This window comes from Nasonia vitripennis (assembly GCF_009193385.2).
Source record: "Nasonia vitripennis strain AsymCx chromosome 1 unlocalized genomic scaffold, Nvit_psr_1.1 chr1_random0003, whole genome shotgun sequence".
NCBI lineage: Eukaryota > Metazoa > Arthropoda > Insecta > Hymenoptera > Pteromalidae > Nasonia > Nasonia vitripennis.
In genome coordinates, this window is record NW_022279589.1 from 1,062,815 (window position 1) to 1,080,826 (window position 18,012).

At 36.9% G+C, this 18,012-nt stretch overlaps 2 protein-coding genes across 4 annotated transcripts in view; one reads left to right on the forward strand and one right to left on the reverse strand.

Annotated features, from left to right (window-relative positions):
* The window catches only part of LOC107981926, a 457,580-nt gene that overhangs the window by 116,351 nt on the left and 323,217 nt on the right, over positions 1-18,012 (forward strand). The gene's annotated exons all lie outside the window — the stretch shown is intronic.
* Positions 1-18,012, reverse strand: part of LOC107981322 — a 526,190-nt gene that overhangs the window by 32,081 nt on the left and 476,097 nt on the right. The window lies entirely within an intron of this gene.

Genomic DNA, 18,012 nt, shown 5'->3' on the forward strand with positions numbered 1-18,012 from the left:
CCAATTTACATAAGTGGCTTTCTTACTCGCTACGATACAGTGCACGGAGAAAGGTCGTCAGCTATGGCAATGCTGCAAGCAGAGTCGGCAGCGCCAGAGACGATGACGACTAGCAGCTCTAGCTATCGTTCCCCCCACCAAGTGACAGCGTGCGAGTCACAAATTGCGTCACAGCGTGTTTTGTCCTGCCCTGCACTGGTTTTTCCATGCGCGAAGTCTGAGGACAGAATGCGGTACCTGGTGCCCAAGGTAGGCGATATGAACGTCGCCTTCTAGAATTATAATTAGCATTACATCGAAAACCGTTTCCGTTACAATATTCGTGTTCAGCGACCCCAAAAACCTCCGTGTAGCAAAACTGGACTCATTACCATCAATATTTACCATGTTGTAAATTTCACACACGTTCCCGAAAAGCAGATTCTGTCCTCAGACTTCGCGCATGGAAAAACCAGTGCAGGGCAGGACAAAACACGCTGCGACACAATTTGTGACTTGCACGCTGCCACATGGTGGGGGCAACGATAGCTAGAGCTGCTAGTCGTCATCGTCTGTGGCGTTGCGTGCAGCGCTGCCGACTCTGCTTGCAGCATTCCCATAGCTGATGACCTTTCTCCGTGTGCTGTACCTCAATTCTCAAATTATTAAGCAACCCCCATAAATTATCGATGTCCTAAAAATTCCTGTTAGTAGCAGGCTCAATCGATGCCCAAACTTATCCCAGAAACTATTTAATATCAGTTTAACAGAAGCTCTTAACCCGGATTTATTTCAATTTTTAAAAATTATAATTTCACCCCCTCACGCTTATCGTACTCTCGAACAAAGTTTAATTTATCGTCCTCGGTGACGCGTCTCGAAGGCCACCCCTAGGCCTCTGTTTTAAATTTTAAAAAAGTATTTATGAAATCGACAAAAAGTCCACAACTCCCACCCTCATATTTGGTAGTCTTATACTGCCAGATTACGTAAATTTTTATAATCTTATATCCGAGTTAAGAGCTTTCGCTATCTCTATCGAAACCCATGTCCCAGAGAGCACGCGCTCGCTATCGCTATGGTGAGTACATTCGGTGACACACTCACTTATTATACAACTTCGACATAAACTAAAAATTAAACGATTATTCGCTTTTATAGGTAAACAGAGTAAAATAACGATTGTGGGGGAAGCATATCGCACTTTACTAAACTCTCCACGTTATCAAAATTCTTGTAATTTCGACCAGTTATAGAAAAACAATTCTCTAAATTATAAATCTCAGGATGGCCTAGAGGATACGTACCCGTTTTGCAAATATAATGGTACAATGAGCATACGTCTACATACCGAATTTTTTCACCTTAGCGAGCTTCATAGTATGTCACTATCTTCCCGGTGCGGCCTCCAAAAAACGGCTCCCGCAACGGATCCAACCGTCGATTTGGCGATAGGGTGTTCTTAAATAAAATTCCGATACTTTACATTACCCGCGCACTCTCTATTAAACGCACACTTCCATTTTTCAACGAGCGAATAACCAGCGTTCACGATTTTACGAGAAATTTTTAACGTCTCCTCGTAACGTTGAGCGTAAGTACCGCATGTGGCAAGTTTTACGTATCTATCTACTCTGTGACACTCAGGACAACTATGGAAATAACACCCGTGAAACTGATATACCTTTCCTTTCCTCTCAAAATTAGATAAAAATCCATCAACCCTGTAGCCTTCCTTTAAATAATACTCGCGCGAACGACCTGCGTGAATTATCTCGCAACCGATACACTTTTCCTCCCATAAAAGCCGTTCAATCGCTTTCTGAGAGAATTGCCCCGAACGCGAGTAGCCCGTCGAAGGTATAAGACCTATAGTATCCTTCTGTAAAAACATTTCACGAACAACTAAAGAGCATGTCAATGCGATAGTTATACTTTCGGCAAACAACCATACTCCTGAAACGTCGAAAAAAATCTTTCGAAATTTTAGGCATCATTGCTTAAGTATATCTATATCCTGTTTATAATAAGCTACTATCTTATCCCTAAAATTAAACAGTTGCTTTGTACGCTCTTCGTACCACCCTAAGAAACGAGCGCGTTTATTCACGGACATTTGCTCTGGCAAGTAATATTTAGGACCCAGCAATACACCGATGTACGACTGGTTTTCCGCTCTATTCAATAAGTGTGGGAAATATCCCTTTACGCTACCTTTAGGAAGGTCGAAAGCTTAAGGGAGGTCAGCGAGTTTCATCAGGAGATAGTTTAGACTATCGATAAAACGCGTTACACCAGCTTGTAATTTCAAAACATTACAACCATTTATAATGACGTCTGGCTCGATCTCGTAACAGTGATCGACAATATGTTTTAAAGTAAACTGCGCATCAAAGCCCTTAGCGTTTTTCGCGATACATATATAGCTTTGAAAGCTTTGTTTTTGTAATTTTATCGCTAAGTCTAAAAATTTCTTTACGCAATCATCTCCCTCGAATACGTGTTCGCGCACCCCACAGAATGAACACAGGTCGTGTAAATTCGTATTTGCGGCATAGTCGTCGCAGCAGATTTGCGCTAGCATAGACCGGGCGTATTTATCGCTGTAGAAGCGTCAAGTATCATATCTTGACGGATTTCTAAATCATGAAAAATCAATTAATTTGACGGCTGATCGGTTTTCTTATTTTTACGCGGTTCAACAGGCTGCATGCAACACAGCTTGTTACTACTATGCGTACTTTTAAAAACTTTACAATACGATTACACGCGTCGCAGTATTTACCATAATCAAAGATACTACCCGCGCCGTAACAATGACTACATATATTGTTACATTTATGATTATTAATGTTCCTATATGATTTATTAAATTTCACGCAATAATACACCCTAGGTTTAACGCCTAAGAGATTTAAAATTAAATTATAATGTTCTTCATTTTCGGGATGATACGCAATATTTATAATACTACTATATTCGCCTAGTAGGTCGCTCTCCGTCAAACTCGAGACTATCGCCGTCACCAAAGGTATTATAATTAAAAACTTGGATGTAAATGCCTATATTCGCGAAGTGTTCTCATTATCCACGGTAACTCCGGCCTCTTTTAATAAACGACGCGCACACTCACCCTGCATCGCCTCCGCTTTTACCGACTTCCACTCACGCAACTACTCAGGAGTAGCGTTTTTACATACGTGAACCTTGCCGCATATTAACGCCCGGGGTAAACATAACGCGTCATCATTTTTCACTACAAACACCGATTTCTAATTTATTTCCTTTAGAGTTTTCGCAAACATTTTTTCCTTTCCTACTATGGGTTTAAAAATGGTTACAGTTATGACAAAATTTTCGTCAACGTTAAAACATCAATGACTCTGTGCGACTCTGTGCGACACTGTCAAAAATGTCGGTTAATTCTAAAGCGTTAGATTTGGCTACCTTTTGAAAAATCTGCGGACTCAATTACAACGCCTATCACGTCTTGCGGGGGACGCCCCTTGAGTTATAGTCGAAGGACACTTCGATACCTCGTATAACGACTTTTTTATCTTAAAAATTACCCGACGCTCGTTCGACCTAAAATTCGTAGTCCCACTACCGCGCTCGCTTACTATCTCTATATATTCAAAAGTACCTAGTGTGCGTGCGCGAGCGGAAGAAGAATGACCCTCTAGCTCTCTTCCTTCCAGTTCGTCATCTCGGCTGCAGCGTTCCCCACTTTTCCTACCTCCTAAAACTCCTGTCATTTCTTTGTACGTAGCTTTAGCACGTAGCTTTCTTTAACATTATGTATCGCTTTAATATCTAAATTGTTTTTATTTCATATATAATTATATAACATTTTTGTACATTTTCGTTTGATAGATAAAATTATCTCGAATCAAATATATATACATAATTAATTATAATTCTTTCTCTATCACTCTTTTTCTCGCATAGCTATAATTGTTTAATACACTACATATATATATATATATATATATATATATATATATATATATATACATTAGGGTGTATCGAATTTTTGTACGTACTCTCGCGACTCGTAATAGTGCGAGAATTTTAGTAGTTATATCAAATAAAACATCTGTAATAGTTGGGCGCATAAAGTCAATTGCTTCCGCTCTGTCTAAAGTCGAAAAGTCCAAAATTACCACATTTTCACTTAAATTTTTTTTTGAATTCTTCAAACAAATTAAATGGGAAATGTTTTAATACATTTTTTTATAAAATGCATTCCTTCTCGTTGATAAATTATTAAAGTTTCGGAAATTTAAGTTGTTCGAAAATTAATTTAATATTCGAAGAGAGAGAGAGAGAGAGAGAGAGAGAGAGAGAGAGAGAGAGAGAGAGAGAGAGAGAGAGAGAGAGAGAGAGAGAGAGAGAGAGAGAGCGAGAAGGATCGAGAAGCTTGTCAACTTAATTTCAAATTCGACGGTTTTCGCTAGCCCGCTCGGCACCAATGAGGTTGTCATGGCAACGCGCGCTCGCTCGCTCCTACTCTGTCTCTCTCCGCCTGTTTCGCGAGCGGTCTTCTGCCGCTTTCGCTGATTTGTGTAGTTCAGTACGTATTGCCGAAACACTGTGAGCGCACGTACTCGCCTCACAGTGTCGTCGGTAACAATATCGTTGTTCACGCGTCGGTACTTTAATACTGTAGCCTTCATTTATTTTCCGTAGTTTTAAACACTTGTAAATACACTCTACCTTTCGATAAATATCAAAGCCTTTTCTTACGGCATATTAATTCAAGTTAACGGTTAAGAGTGTTTTTGTTTATTGCCAACTAGTCCTTCGAGATCCACAAGTCTCTAACATCAGTTCGAGAGACTATAATTATAAGTTATGAAAATATTGAATTCAACACTTCAATGATTTTTCAACAAGAAGGAATGCATTTTACAAAAAAATGTACGAGAACATTTTTCTCTTGAATTTGTTTGAAGAATTGAAAAAAAAAATTTTCGAACGTAAATATGTTATGTGTTTTGGCTAATGTAGTCAAAGCTACAAAATTTTTCAGTGATTCACCTTAAAAAAAGCTATCTGCTGCTAAAATTTAAACGATTTCGTCGAGCGGTTCTCAGAGCTAAAATGCCAAAACCAATTTGTCTCCAAACTTTTTCTTCCTCTAAACAATATTTTATTTATTGGACCTATAAATTTAGTCGGAGAAAGCTACATGCTAATGGATGAGCAGCGGTTTTTTTTTTGTTACTGTGTTAAGTCTTCAAGTTGAAACTGAGCCATGGGTTTTACGCAGTCCATCAACCCTCAAAATGTTGATAGACCAGCGTATCTAAGTCCAAGAGCACGAAATATAACCACTGCTCTTCTGTTGCTCTCCCAAGCATGGTTCTTGACGCCAAATTTTCTGCATGAGCTGATAGCTGCCAGCTGACCACACTCAATACACTACTTCAATCTTCAATCCTAATTCTTGAGCTTCGAATTCGCCAAGTTGAACTTTGCCATGGCATTGGTTGCAAATAAATAGTTCCTCGAGCGCAGAAAATAGAATGTTGATATCAATCAATCTATTCCTGACCTCAGAGGTTCCTTCCGCTGCTGAAGTTTGTATCTTTATTGATGAACTTGAAGGTCTTGTCCTGTTGGCAGGTTCATGCATGTTGCTCCTAGAAATCTTCTTGGCCTCTTCTTGCCTCTTCCTCAAGAGTACTTCTTGTCAGCATAGGTACTCGCAAACCTTCCCCTGGTATCTCGATGATCACACATATTTTTGAGATCACTAAACTTTACACTTTTTAAAAAAACTTTACTGCTCTGATTTTAGACGAACACTTTACTTTTTTCCATTTAGCGTTATAAGCTATAAGCTATAACCCCAAAAACACTACAAACACTACTTAGATTAGTTTTGTAACACTTTTCAAAAATATTAGCTGTTTTAATACAATGCAAAGAGATCAGCTGCGTTTACTCAGTGTAAAACACATGCCAGGATTATACCAACATTTCTTTCAGATTAAATATATAAACCTTAAAATTAAAATTATAAGACGTATTAGACATAAAATATAAAATAAGCAATTTTACGAAAAAATTTTGTTTTAGTATTTTGCTTATAACTTTGCGGATAATTTTTTTAGTAGTATACCCTTCGCTATGGGCCAGACAAACAATACCCCCACCACCTGCCCAGAGGTGTTTGTGGGATAGACGTCTGGCGCAACAGCAAGGAGTGACGTCATGCGGTAGTAGAGGGACCAGCCCTCTCTCTCTCTCTCTCTCTCTTTACTACATAAATGATTTACCATCTGTTGCTAATACCTCTATGAATGTAGGTGGAGCCCGGGTCAGCTACGAATCATCTGTGCGCAGTCTAGGGGTGGTGCTTGATTCTAAATTAACCTGGAAAGAGCATGTCACACAATTGTGTAAGCGTGCTCACTCTCTACTGTATAGACTATACTTCTTCAGAAAGAGCACCACTCAGAATCTGGGCAGACATCTCGTGCAAGCGCTTCTTTTTCCAATAATAGACTATTGCTCGCTAGTATACTGTGACCTAACGCAGGATCTGGACACTAAACTGGAGAGATTAGTGAACACGGGAATCCGTTACATCTATGGTGTAAGAAGGGACGAGCACATCACCCCCTACAGACGCGAGTTGCAGTGACTTACCACCGTGGGACATAGGAAGTACTTCATGGCCTGCTTTCTAAGAAAACTTTTCAACACAGCGGTACCATCATACATCACTGCCTATTTTGACTTCCACGTCGCACTTCGTCCTGTCAGAGGTGAGGTGACATCTCTTGACATCCCAACCTTCGCTACAGAGATGCTGAGGAACTCATTCCACATAAGCGCCTCATACCTATGGAACCTTCACAGCTCCGCGACAATAGATCCGTTACACACTTCAAGAAACAAGCAAGACACTACTTTTTCACCCTTGATTCGTCATTTCAGTCTCACCTCACTCAATATCATAATTTATTACTTTACTACGTATTTATTTTTTATAACATTTTGTACAACACATTGTAAAGCAAAATAAATAACTAAAATCTCTCTCCCCCCCCCCTCTCTCTCTCTCATTTAGCACATTTAGCCAAAGTTTTACGCATTCCGCTAGATGTCGCTAGAGTTCTTGACCCACACATTCGCACGATGTGTGTTAGGGTGTGGAGCTCTGATCTTCAGCAGCAATCAGCAGAGGTTTTATGCAAAAATTCCATTTCCTCTTGCTACATTGTGGAATAATTACAATATACTACATGTTTACCACTGGTCTATTCCACAATCCGGATATTCTGTAGATTTCTGTGCAAGCAATACATCGGCGAAACAAGCATGAACATCCGCTAGCACGCCGAATGCTTCACCGTCATCGTTTTGTTTTCATACTAATTTTTTCTATTGAAAAATTTTTTTTAATAATCAATCGTACATTTTTTGTTTTTTAATCCAGTTATCAATGAGATGCGTAGTGATATGGAGGGTGATGCAGTGATACTGGCATGTGATGAGCATCAGCAGCAGCATCAAGCACAAAGTAATGGTGAGGGTGATGTTTGTACAATATATATATATATATATATATATATATCATAAATCAAATTTTTCGTTTTTTTTTTACAAAATTATAGCACTGACCCCGCACTTTAGTTTCAGAAGCTGGGCCATCAGCAGCCACCTATCATCGAGGATCACCATTAGCAAATTCCGGTAAGTACTACACCTGTCATTTTAATGGTAATTCTTTTTTGAACATTAAAATGCAGGTTTAATACTTAAGTTTTAGAGACACTGTTTTGCGATGATGAAGCGCAACAACAGCAGCAGTACCACCACCAAGAGGAGATACTCAATAGTAAGAGTAGTGTTAGTGTGATAATAAAAAATGATTTTTTTTTATTTTACACAATTTTGGCAGCTACCTTACTCTGCAGTTTCAGAGATGCGTAGTCGTGCCAATAGCACTAGTAGCAGTAGCAATAGTGATGGTAACACCACCAGTCACAATAGTAGCAGTAGTGATAGTAGCAGTATAAGCAACAACAGTACAACCGATACAGCTGAAGATAGTAAGAGAATAAGTAACTTTTTGTATTATTGTATATATATATATATATATATCTTTAAAGAATCAAGAACTTAATATTACAGGTGTTTACTGACAGAGCGGCGAAGGAAGAGGAGAAGAGGAAAATCCTCGATTTATCATCGAAAGCAAGTCAACGCGTTTCTACAGACGATTTTCACTCCTGGCTTGAGGGTTGTGTGCGAGACTTGCATCGACAACTTTGCGAAAGAGGTGGACCGAGCAATGTCATCGGTGTGACTATCTATTCGGAGCAGTTTAGCTTTTCGCAAGACATTCATGACATACAATGTGAATCCTTTTGTCGAGTGCACAACTATAGCTTCTTTTTGTATAAGTGTTTAGAAAGAAAAAGATAAAATAGGTATATTACTGCCACGTAGGTATAGAATGACTGACTATCAGTCTGAAATTGCCTTACACTGGCTTGCTTGGATGGAGCAGCAAGTTCTTCACCGTCACATCGAGCATGCGGGACACGGCCAGGAGAAAAGACTGACAAAAGCATCGTAGTTGATAATTACTGTAAACCGCAAAAAAATTAGCAGCAGCGTGGTATTGTACTTCAGTTTCATGGCTGTTTTTGACCCAGTTGTCCTCAATGCTATACGATAATAGAGATATAGATTTGACAAGTGGTGAATCAATAGATGCGAGATAGGAAAAAACATTGGGGATCAGTGATAGAGTAACTACAGCAAATTATTAACTTATTGAAAAATGGGAATGACAATTCAATACTGAAATCTCACAAAACGAAGAATTACGTAGATTCATTGATAAAAATAGGAGAAATATAAAGAGAAAACTTTGATCCACGAGATGCGTTTTTTGGCGGTCGCACTGGAAATACAATCAAAGTGTTTGATTGTCAGGGACAGGAGCAGGTCAAGTATGTTGATGTTTGTTCTTTGTATCCGTTTATTTGCAAACATGGCAAGTATCCCGTGGGTCACCCAAAAATTTTGTTTGTGAAGAGGAGTGTCGACAGCTGATTGGTATCAACAACGACATTTCATAAGTAAATGGATTAATTTCGTGCGATATATTACCACCACAAAATCTATATCACCCATTATTACCCGTAAAAATGCACAATAAATTAATATGTCCATTATGTCGCACGTGTTGTGAACAACTTACACAAGATGACTGTCCTCATGAGAATATAGAAGAGTGCGTATTGCGGGGGACATGGGTGTCGGAGGTGGTGAAAGCGGCTGTCACATTGGGCTACATCGTCAAGTTTGTGCGTGAAATTTGGCAGTACAAGATGACACAGTACAGTCAGGAACAAGGGACAGGTGGTATTTTTGCCGAATATATCAACGAGTTTTTCACGCAAAAGGTTGCGGCGTCAGGATATCCACCAGACTGTATTACAGAAGAGGAAAGGAGCGCTACGTTGAAGAGTTGAAACGCAACGAGGGTATCAGCTTAAAGAAACATGATATAGGTTTCAATGTGGGACTACGGTCGGTAGCCGAACTCTGTCTCAATTCTCTGTGAGGAAAGTTTGGCCAACGCGAGAACTTGACAAGAACACTTATTGTGAGAAATCGAGAGACATTGATAAAGTTACTTACCAGTGCAGAAGTCAAGGTTAACGGTATTTTATCTGTCAATGACGATACGTCAATTGGTGCTACAGAGATGAGGCTCTGACATCCTCAGTAGCGTTATCAATGACAAACGTTGTCCTGGCTGCATTTACAACGGCACAAGTACGACTCAAGCTGTTTGACTACCTACATGCTTTGGGTCCCCGAGTTCTCTACTAAGACACTGATTCAGTATTTTATGTTTGTAAAGGTGATGACGGTGAGTACGAGCTACCGATCGGCACACCACTGGGAAGTCTGGCGGATGAGCTAGCCGTCAAGGGTCGTGGGACATATATCACGACCTTTTTGTTTGGTGGTCCAAAGTTTTATGCGTACAAGTGTAAAAAACCGAATGGTCAAGAGGAGTGTGTGTGTGTGTGTAAAGTTAAAGGTATTCGGCTGAATTACGCAAATAGTCAGCTAGTCAATTTTGATTCAATTCGAGCGATAATCACTTCTCCGATTTTGGAAATAGTATTGAATAATTCCGCTATACGTAGAACGGTATTTCATGATGTAATAACCCAGGAAGAGACAAAGACATGCGAACCCGTATATAACAAAAGAAGATTTGTAGCGCTCGACAAAAGTTATATGGGTATAAGATGGGTATGTAGCGAATGTCAAAGCACAGATGGCGTTATAAGACATGCTTCTCATTGGACGCTCCTGGTGGTGTCATCATCATGAAGCTGATTGGTCGTTTGCCACACCATCAATGTAACCTGATTGGCTGTTTGAAGTAATGCTGACTTCACCTCTCTAGAAAAAGGTAGTGACGGTAATGGTGGTGGCGGTGGGGATAGCAGTACCGATGGAGGTGGAAAGATCTGAAAAGAGTATATAAGGTGTCCGGCGAGCGCAAAAAAGTTATCTGAGGGTTAGTCCCTGGTACTCGAGAATGAGAGACAATAACGACAATAACTACAAGTTTCTTCTTCTTCGATAAAAAAAAGTATGTATATTTATAATTGTTATTGTGTTATCTATTATAATTATAATTTATATCATTGTTATATTTTCCAGATGAATTTAGAAGCTCTCAACAAGATTGCTAGTGGGTGATACCTACCTACTAAGAAAGTAGCTGAAATGGAGGTTGACCATCATCATACGGTGATGTCGTTTAAAGAGGTTAAGACACGTTTCGATGCAAAGATCATCGCCATCCTCGACGACGAATTCCAAATTTTTCTCCCGTCAAGAGTATCTGCTGCACTGCTCAAAGACGAGAAGCTCTTCAATGGAGATATTATATTTCGAAATATTTTATGGATATATATCTAAAAGAATTTAAGAATTGAATAACCTTGACGTGATGGGGATTTGATCCGGCGACCTTCTGCGTGACAATATAGCACTCTATTCGGTACGATATAGATAAACTTAATTATAGCCTAAAAATGTCACTCATACACCACCACAACGATTTCAGAATCGTATACTTAATATGTACTTTTGAAAATTGTATGAAAAATCGCGCAATCCATCCAGAACAAATTATTGAATAAAATAAATATGTTTAAAAAGTAAAATTAGTTAGAGAAGTAGCTAATATAGGTGTTACTATCTGTATGGTAACACCCAAATTAGCCACTTGGCTTAATAATTTTGAATTTTAAACAATTTTATTTTATTAAAAAATTTATTTTAGATGAATCGTGCGATTTTTTTCAGTAGGGCTGCACTAAAAAGATGGGTAATTATATTCTCTTTAAGGTATATATCAGACAATTTACTTAAATTAACTTTTTTAATAACTTTATTAGAAAAAACTCAAATCTGTAAAAAAGACACGTTTTACAAAATGTAAAAACCGCTGCTATCTGAATTAGCAGTATGCTTTCTTAAAGATTGTGAAATGTAGATAATCGTTAATTATAGAAAATAAAATCAAGTCAGTCATTCGACTTTAAAATTTAATTAGTTCTAAGTTGAGACATAGTCAAATAGCATGCAAAATTTTAGCTTATTATATCAATCCGTACCAGACTTATAATGAGGACAAAATTTAGTAAACGGATACGTAGTTACATAAATATGTACATACATACATTTTTTTAAACGTATTTTTCGATCTCAGGAACCTCAAAAATATCAAAATTTATCAAAATCTTTGATTCGTTAATTTGCACTGTTACGAAGTTTTCTCTTTAAGAACACACACATACATCTGGCTGTACGGACATATTACAAAAACACTACTTTTCTACTCGAATCAAAACACACTTCCTAAATGTGTTTACACAAACTCTAAAAATTACTATTACCTACATGGCTTCCTCAGGTAGGAAGCAGAATAAATAAACATGCGTTACCTGAATATGGTCTCTTACTTATCACGACTTAAATAAAAAAAAATTACCCTGTTAAGTACAAGGCTTAAACAAATATTTCGCAAATTGGGACTCGACAGACTATCCTCCTATACAGGAGAAGATACCGATTTTTCGTAGCTGCCGTTGCTTAACTTTTGTACTGTTTAATTTTAATGCATTTAGAATAACTGACTTAATGACTCCTCAGAGAACTCCAAAATACTGGTATTTGACTTCGAAACAAAATGTAGATGACCTGTAGGTAAATGCTCTCGTCCGAGCGATTGACAATTGTAATGACCAACCGGTCTCCAAAAATCCCTTTTTATTTGTTTAATGGAATCTTGTCTTAGTGAAAATAACTTAGAACTCAAAACTTAAATTTCGATTTTACTTTATTGGAACTTATAGAAAAGACTCAAAATGTAACACACTTTAGTAACTCAAAGATAAAAACGTCTTGACTCAAAGAGAGTACACACTGGAATGGAGATTCGGGGGAGGTGACGCTACAGAGAGAGTCGAAGCTTTCTCCCACGCAGGGTACTTACTCCTCCTCTCTTCGCACATCAGCCTAGCCGCGCTCTCTTTCTTACGCATTAGACCTTATGGGCCTAAGCTACTGTCAACGGCTAAACTGCAGCGTCGACTATGCACGCGCGCTTTCAGCCGAGGGAGGAGAAGTTTGTTTTGGTTTAGGGTTAATTCTTGCGCTCGTTAAGCGTCGAAGTTTCTGGATTTTTCCTACTGTCTTTGTTTTATTTGATTTAATATTTCTGAATATTTATGCAGAAAAATCGTCACTGAACATCCTCCCCTCCCCTTGGAGACGTTTGTCGCCCTCGACAAACACTTACACCTAAGGGTAACTTGTCTTACATGGGTGACACACTGGCGAGCCAAATCTGAGTACTTTTTGTATGAATTTAAACCACTATCTTTTGATTCAATATCTATGGTGAAGTACATTTTGAATGATTTGCTTGTTTGAGGTGTTTTGGAAAATCATGGAGTTATGGTAGGATCAAGCTTTTGCAAGTTTTCTTAGCTGCTTTAATTCGCAGGTGCTGATTTATGCCATTATTTTTATATTATTGGTGTGGTCATACGTCCTTTGCCTTCAGATCATCACTGGATCCATCAAACAACCTTTGCGGTGTTTGCCATTGGCAAGAAAGAACATCGCTTTCTTATTGAATGTGCAGAACATTAATGTACGTTATCCCTGGTCGGGTCAACTTTTCTAAACTTTTAGAAGCTATGGGTATACAATTGGCAGATTATCTCTCTTATATATATATATATATATATATATATATATATATATATATATATACACATATATATTGTTGCCTTTTAGCTTGCTTTAGGATGGCTGGTATGGATGGGTTCTTCACTTATTTTGGTTTTATCCTACCTTGTAACCTTTGTTTTGGCTCTACTCCGTGGTCACCCATATTGTCAATAATGTCCTGGTGCAATATAACCTTATTTGTAAACTTAACCGTTACTGTTAGTAATGCTTATTGTAGGTTCTAACCTGCTACATGTATTACGCATTTATTTATTGCCATTTTGTTAGTAATTTATTTACTACTATTTTAATATTTCATTGTGTTAGTATGATTTATTTTCGCTTAAATAATCCGCAATGTTATATCTTAGAATCTAGTATCATGTTAATAGTATAATTAAATGTATTGTCTGGATGAGGGTCTAGTGGTGATTAAAAAAAAACTCCTTGTGTCTTTTTTTTTATGAACTGGTGGTACAAAACATCATTTTTATTATTATTTTTTTTTTTTTAAACATTAATGGTAACTGCTCCAATACATATTAGAGTTTTGCGCTTTTTACAAACTACAAAACATTTATGGCACATCTTGGGCCCTTAAAACTATCTTAAAACTATAGACGCAGTGGTGTCATTTAGAAACTCATTTCTAGGATTTGCTTGAAATCAATGCTTATTTTGTCTTGTATTGTCGTGCCTGTCTTTCATTTTGTATTAGGTATTTTTTGTATTATGGTCCGTCAGTTTTTCTTTCTGTGTTTCTATTGATCGCTGTTGTTATCTTCGTTCAGTAAATTCTACTTCTTCTTCGTCTTTTTCACTTGATGAGGTGTAATTTATGTACAGAGCTCGATGTATTGAGACCGGCGTTTCGCCTTTTTCTTTTAAATCCACTTGTTGGCTTGTGCTCGGCTCTGGTGTTTGTGCTTTGTTGTTTTTGCCGCTTTGTATGGATGTTGCTGGCTGTTCTTGTGCTGCTTTTGCCTTCTTTTCTTGTTGCACTCTCCGCCTCAGTGTGTTGTTACTTGTGCAGAGGTGTATATGGTCCGCAAAGCTTTGAGTTGGGATTTGGTCCCCACAAACAAAGTGCATTATCGTCTCGTCGGTTTTTGGCGTCAGTTTCCAATGAATCTTGTATTTTTCTGGTCCATTTAATTTTGCATCAATTGCGTCCACTTTATTTGCGTAGACCACAAATGCAACTTTTTCGCCGGTTTCTTTTATGCCGTTGCTCAGCTGTACCCTGCTGGAAAAAGTGAATAGAAATCGATTAAAGTCGATTAGAATTCACCATTTAAGTCCATAAGATTTTAATTAACTTGAATAGTGAATCTTAATTTCACTTTTTGCATTAGAACTTGATAAAACGTGATAAAATACGACAAAAAACGTCGATAAAACTCAATACGAAAAATTACAATTGAAATCTATAGACCATGATCTTCTTGAAATTCTATCAATTTCAATTGTAATTTTTCATATTAAGTTATATCGACTTATATAGATTTTTATCGTATTTTATCACGTTTTATCAAGTTCTAATGCAAAAAGTGGAATTAAGATTCACTATTCAAGTCGATAAGTGATCTAATCGACTTCTATCGACCTTTTCCGGCAGGGTATGCTTATAATGTCTCCAAAGATAGTAAAATCCCTTTCTAGAATGTTCTGTATGGTGTCTTGCGGTGCGAGTATATAAAGTTTTGTATTATTGCCTGGGTCTATTGTCCACAGTCCTTGTCTCGGTTTTGGTCTTGGCAGTTCTGGTTCTTGTACATGTTTCTCTGTCTCTTCTTTTGTTAGTGATGTGGTCGGTGTGGTCAGTGGTATCAGTCTTCGTATTTTATTATAGGCCATTTTTGCGCAGAATGCCGGGTCACATGATCTCATAGCTGTCTTAGGACTGTCTTCGTCTGTGTACTCAATGAACGCTAAGAATGTCTCGTCCATCTCGTTGGGTCTTATTCGTCTTGTGGCAGCTATTTCTCCGAATTTTTCAAATGTTTCTCTTACTTGTTTACTGGTCATGTCTCTTGGTACTCTTATGCAGATCGTATTCTTCGATATCACAAGTTCTGTTATTATCTGCTGTCCTGTCTGTTGTGTCTGTTGCGTCTCATGATTGTTTTGTGGCTCTACTTTGTTTAGTTCTTCGTCTTCCCATACTATGAAATGTGTGTATATGTTGATCACCTTTAGTGCATGATTTTTCATTTGGTATCTGACTATTATTTTTCTTATGTTCTCTGTTATCGTCGTCAAGTGTTGAGTGTTGCAGGGTCCATACTGTCTAAATAATGCTTCTGCGTCTATTGGCATGCCTCTATATGTCGCTGTAATTGTCACTGAGTCTGTCAAGTTAACTGTCAGTAAGTCGATGTTGTCTTGCGGGCTGTAGTGTAAATGGTAGTTGTTATGTAGTATGTCGCTATTTATGGGGCTATTGTCTTCTTTACTTTAATAATCCTGAATTATGATGTCGTTTCGAAGCATTTAAGATGTTTTTTCGATTTTTAAAAATTTCTCATCTGAGATCTCACCTTAGATGTCACCGGAGATCTCAGATGAGATTTTAGATGAGATATTTTTAAAAATCGAAAAAATGTCTAAAATGCTTTGAAACCTAGTTTTTTGAACTTATTTGGGGGGAGGCTCCTCCTTATAGGCGACTACCAATATAAAATATCTTATACCAATCAGATTCTCAACACTCGACTTTTATCAGATATTATAATTGAACATGAGTTTGAATTTACTAACTGCTATAGGTAACAATAACATCTTGACAGACTGCATGCATTACAAATTGCGATGTTTTTTAAATAAATAAATGTATATATTCAGCATGTATATCATTATCATCATCTGTTTTTGAATAACCTGATGCTTCTTATTTGTGACTTATAAGGATAACATTTATAATTTTCAGAATAAAAGCCCATAGGTTTATGGAATTCGCTACCGAATATGCTAAAATTTTTCCTTCTGACGGGCAAAGTACAGAAGAGCGATCCAAATTGTTTTACTACCCTTTTCAAAAAGGTACAGATTCCCGCAAGAGTTGTAACAGTGGAGAAGTTTTAATCGACAAATACTTTGCTCTACGATCCAAATTAATAACCTGTAAAAATCTTTCAAAAAATGATTTCACTGAACCAGTTACAAAAAAGTTACAAAAATTTTCTTTAAAGTTTGTATGCATTATTGTTTACATGCATGTTCTTGGTTTAGATGAGGTAGAAGCAGAGTCTGATAAAATTATCTAATGGCTGAAGGCAAATAATGAGCCAGAGGAAGAAGTTCTTAGTAAGTGGAAAGATAGTTTTTCTTTTCTAGAGAAGTGTAAAAGCATCTCAGATTACTTTTTAACTTAAATACCACGTATATTACACATATTGTATATATTATCTGCTGTGCTATTCAGCAGAATAGCAGATACACGACAAACAGTTCTCACATTTTCAGTCAATGTTGAAAATGATATAATATACACTGACTAAATTATTGTTGATTAAGTGTAAATTATAATAAAGTGATATTATATCGTTGGTCCCTACGAAAAGTAGTACGGTTCAGATTTGCTACGAAGACTAGTACGGTTCAGATTTGCCGCGAAGACTAGTAGTACATTTCAGATCCTTTCCATGAAAAAATCTAATTGTTTTGAAGAAAAATAAATACTTCTTTTGGTTTAAACCAATAAAATTGCAATATTTGTAGAGTTGCAAAAAAATTTTTTTTAAATTTCAAATCTTAAAAAGTTGTTATGAAATTTAATATTAATATTTTTCTTTTGATTTAAGTAATTAATTAAAAAAGTTTTAATTTCAAAATTTTTCGAAAGTGTTTTGGCAATTTCGAAAATATTGCAATTTTATTAATTTTAACAAAAATAACTATTTGTTTATCTTCAAAAACAATTGGATTTTTTCATGTGGGAAAGATCTAAAATGTACTAGTCTTCGCGGCAAATCTGAACCGTACTAGTCTTTGTAGCAAATCTAAACCGTACTACTCTTCGTAGAGACCGACGATATGCCCAAAGTTACCAATAATGAGGTCTGAAAAGTGAATTGCACAGATATTTTAATCTCATCAGTATGCAAGCTAGTTACTGTCAACATTCGAATCTATCATTATCATGCTAAATTGATGATATTGAAGTTCAATGTCTGTTTTTTTGCGTATGGACTTGTTAAATTATTTAAAAACAGACTGCTATGTCAGTTCTTACTTAACCTTCTTGCGCAGCGGGCGTCTTTTATTTTTGTTTGCCCGCATATGCGGGCAAAAAAAAATTAGAAACGCCCGCCGGACAAAAGAAATGTAAACCGCCCGCTAAAATATTTTAAAGAAAATGGTAAATAGTTTACATGAAATATACGTATATATGTGTGTGTGCGTATATAATTATGTACAATTGGTAAAATTTGGAAAAATTTTGTGAAATCTATTTTTTTTAATTTTCAAATATATTTTAAAATGTTTTTTTTCAAATATTACCTGTTGTACGACGTGGAAGTCAAGCTCAAATTCTAGAATCATGTGTCTAAAAGTTAAATATGGAATATATTTAAACTTATGAAATTATTAATTAATATTAGAGTCTCAAATAATTATCAATCGTTTGAATCTCGAAAACAAAACTACGTAACTTTAATATCCAATCTTATGTTATCTAGAGGAAATTGATTATACAAAATTTTCGAAAGTAAGATTGAGCCTAATGATAAA